Source organism: Octopus bimaculoides, chromosome 7 (assembly GCF_046866305.1).
Source record: "Octopus bimaculoides isolate indiv1 chromosome 7, ASM4686630v1, whole genome shotgun sequence".
Lineage (NCBI taxonomy): Eukaryota > Metazoa > Mollusca > Cephalopoda > Octopoda > Octopodidae > Octopus > Octopus bimaculoides.
Window position 1 is genome coordinate 26,855,147 of NC_142934.1, and position 5,000 is coordinate 26,860,146.

Here is a 5,000-nt window from a genome sequence, read left to right on the forward strand (position 1 = left end):
CATTTAATTAAATAAAAAAATTTATGACCGAAAAACCTTAACGTTTTCGTTACGCGCACACTCACACTCTCACACGCACAAAGCCTTTAATCATAGGCTGTATCAGGACTTTAAACTACAGCAATAAAAGCTTGTCCCTGATAAGGCCACCCCAACTAATTCCCTTCTCCTGCTAACATTCTCCAACCACAATGCTCACAGACCTTACACATAACGATAAAATCGTTTTAAGAGCAGAAACTTGCCCAGACACGCCGTTCTAATTAACATTGTGAACAGCAAGGCTCTCTCAACCCATTTATTCACGAAATAAATAAATAAATAAGAAATTCTTGATTTCAAAATAATACTTTCTCTTCCAGAAGATGTATTATGATCGCCTTGGTGGTAGCTACATTCAAATCCAAATGAGAATGGAAGATCATCTCAACAATCAAGCTCTTTAAAACTGAAATGCCATTAAGGAAAAGATAGCCTGAACGACTGGAGACAAGATGACCACTGTAGATTCCTGTTTCTCCCTCAATAGGCGTTATCAGCATAGCAGTTGTCCTGCTTTGTCTTCTGCAGACATGATATATATACAAAATAGAAAAAAATATTGATGGTACCTATTGAAATAGAAACATGACACTCGTGTGAACAGCTGATATTTTGTCTTCAGACAATCAGATTTTATTTCTTCTTAATGTTATATCAGTTTTGGAGAAAGATTTATCCTTAAGACTATTTCCCCTTTTCACCACAATTTGATTATTTTAACTTTTCTGGAATAGTGATAACTTCAATGAAAAAAGATTTTAATGATGTATAGTTATTTATTTGAAACACGTGATCTGGTGCTCTTCGCGTTGAAGGTGGCGGACATTTATGTTCCTGCTAGTGATATAAACAAGAGTGCATTTTGCAGGAAAAGCCAATATGAGAGTTTCTCTCAAGATATTTACCGCAGTATATTTTGTTCTAACAGAACAGCCTCGTTTAAGTGGGGATAAGTTTTACCTCTCGGTATTAATACTGCCTCTGTCGCTAATGAATATTTTAAACAAGCCCACTGGTTAATCGCGACACCAGTCCTTGTTCTGGCATTGTTATTCCATATATCGCTGGCGGCGAGATTAACCGCAAGTATATGTAGCAGTCGATCGTCCATCATTGAGAAGACCAAGGAAGATCAAAATCACGTGACCTGATGGTCACGACACTGAAACTGGTAAGTATTTATCTTTCTGTTCGTGATATAAACAAGCAGGCATCTTGTACCAAAAGCCAATATGAGAGTTTCTCTCATAGTATCTACCGCAGTGTAGTTTGTTCTGACAGAACATCCACGTTTAAGTAGGGTTAAATATTACCTCTCAATATTTATTCGTTATACTTGTTCACATGCATGCCACTCGCTACTCTGACTTACTTTCGTTTAATTTATGCAATAGGCGTAGGCATGGATGTGTGGTAAGAAGCTTGCTTCTCAACCACATAGCTCCAGGTTCAGTTCCACCGCGTGACACCTTCGGGCCGACCAAAGCCTTGTGAGTGGATGTGGTAGAAGGAAACCTAAAGAAGCCCGTTGTATAAATATGAAGTCTGATCAATAAGTATCCGGACGGTTGCCATAGTAACGAAGCAAAAGCATGCAAAGTGAAACTGCTTGGCAAAGATTGACTGAGGACTCTGCCGAGCAGGATCACTGAGTTTTTAACATTCCAGCTCACTTCCGCTGTTTACAGAAGTGCTTGGAAGGAACGTGTGTAGCGTGTGATCGTCAAATTGACTATGACAGAGAAAGTTGAGCAGAGAATCTGCATCAAAGTTTGCCAAATGTTTGACGATACCTGCTCAGAGGCCTACGCAAAATTTTCAAAAAGTTTTCATCGTTCTCGACAAAATCAAGTAGATCGTGTACAACTGAAATCCAGACGTCTTCCTGGTCAGCTGAAAGTAGTTTTGGCACAAACTTGGCAGACACGCGTCTCATACCCAAATCGTCAGTGATAATGGACTGAACTGAAACTAATCTGTATATCTTTTGATAACACACGGATGGTGACTCGACGATTTCCCCTTACAGCTGCACGCTCATCTGCGATGTTTTTCTCAGTTCTTCTGGTTGCGGGTCACTCAGAACGTTCATGAATATCGACATTTTCTCGGACATCTTGGAACGTCTGAATCACTCGTAGACTTGTGTGCGGCTCATACACTCCTCTCCATACACTTTTTGCAACTTTGTGTAGGCTTCTGAGTAGGCATCGTCATGCAAACTTTGTCATGGTCAATACGACGATCACACGCTACACACGTTCTTTCCAAAACCTACTGTAAACACCGGAAGTAAAATAGAACGTTAAAACGTAGTGTGTATGCATGGCAGAGTTCAAGGTCAATCTTTGCCAAGCGGCTTCACTTTAATTTTGCTACTATGGCAACAGTCCAGATGCTTGTTGATCAGATCTCATATATATATATATATATATATATATATATATATATATATATATATATATATATATATATATATATATATATATATATATATATATATATATATATATGTATATATGTATATATGTGTGTGTGTCGTCGTGTCTGTGTTTGTGCCGCCCCATCACCGCTTGACAACCGATGTTGTGTTTGCGTCTCTGTAATTTAGCAGTTCGGCAAAAGAGAGCGATGGAATAAGTACTAGGCTTAATAAAAAAGTCCTGAGGTGGATTTGTTCGACAAAAAACCCTTGAATGCAGTGCACCAGCATGGCCGCATTCAAATGACTAAAACAAAGAAAAGAATAAAAGAATACCTACGCAATGAATGTGGTCTATTAATTAATTAATAATTAATTAACTAACTGGATAATTAATTAACTAACTAATTTATTTATTTATTGCATATGTCAAAGTACTTTGATTTTCTGAAGATAGGGCAACTACTGTGCAGATAATACCCACCGAGGCAGAAACACGTTTCCACCGCTCTACTTTTATCTTCAGACAGAATTTTCTTTCTTGAAAGTTGTATGAATTTTGGAGAAATTTTGATTCGTGACATATTTTCCTCTTCCCATTTGCAGTTGCTCTAATTCGTATCAGGCGAACATTTTACGTTTCTTGGAAGTGGAAACAGCTTCAGCAAATCAGTTTATATGCATATAAACGTACACAAACACATGTTTGAGTATGTTTGTGTGTCTATGTATGCATGTATATATATATATATATATATATATATATATATATATATATATATATATACATGCATACATATATATATATAAGATATTTAAGATTTAAGATTAAATCAAATTTCACCTGTGCCTCGGAAAATCTAATCTATGCCATTATATGCTTAGGGCGTGGTAATAATTATATTGGCTAAACAGGAATATCACTCCGTAGAAGAACCACTCTCCACAAAGAACAAATCCGCCCCCCACAATACAGACAAATACAGGTCAGTGGACGCATAGAAAGGTGTGCGAAGAATATTAATACTAATTTCCTAATTTTTCCCTTCTATCAATGTTCACAGAACACCTCAATACAACAAAGAATGAATAAAGAGGCAACTTTCATCAATAAATATCTTCCACAACTAAATATGAACACATAACATACTATAAAACACTACTAACCTTTCATTTAATACCACTAACACCCATACATCCCATACACGATTCACATTACAGATCTGGATCTACCCTAATTGTACCAAATCCAGAACTACTTACCTCCCTTACACATAATATTTTTACTCAGGGACTAGTAGACCTGACACCGTTCAGTATTCGGTGTGCATTCAAAGCAATGATTAGTATTATTACGAAACCGGTATGCTTTTGAATCTCTTTAACAACTCACAATAATGACATTTATTACTTTTATTCCTACCTCAGTTCATCTAATTGTATATATCTATCGTTACTTTTCAATAAAAGCCTTTACTTTTTTTGATGTCCAATGTGCATTTTCGCTTATTTTTCTTCTTACTTTCCCCTTACGTCTCCCCGTGTAGTTTCTATTTTGTTTTTGTAACATATTTCTATTATATATATATATATATATATATATATATATATATACACATTCACACACACACACACACACACACACACACACACACACACACACACACACACACACACATATATATATAATTATGTGTATTTCTTCTATCTTAATGAATAAAAATTCTTCTGATAGAATAAATGGGTTAATAGAAACCAATGTAGCAAAGAACACAAAATAACTGTGGTTTAGTTCCTGTTTTTAAGGCAGGAACTCCTTGAAAGTTTGGGTATTTGAGTATATTTAAGAATTTAAGGAATGGAGAAAACGCATGTTATAATTGCATACTTTATTCCTACATATGTTTCAAAGGATCACACAGGTTGTAATCCTTTGAAACATATGTAGGAATAAAGTATGCAATTATAACATGCGTTTTCTCCATTCCTTAAATTCTTAAATATATATATATATATACATATATATATATATATATATATATATATATATATATATATATATATATATATATATATATGTATATGTGTGTATGTATATATATATATATATATATATATATATATATATATATATATATATATATATATGATGACATTTATTACTTTTATTCCTACCTCAGTTCATCTAATTGTATATATCTATCGTTACTTTTCAATAAAAGCCTTTACTTTTTTTGATGTCCAATGTGCATTTTCGCTTATTTTTCTTCTTACTTTCCCCTTACGTCTCCCCGTGTAGTTTCTATTTTGTTTTTGTAACATATTTCTATTATATATATATATATATATATATATATATATATATATATATATATATATACACACATTCACACACACACACACACACACACACACATACACACACACACACACACACACACACACACACACACACACACACACACACACACACACATATATATAATTATGTGTATTTCTTCTATCTTAATGAATAAAACTTCTTCTGATAGAATAA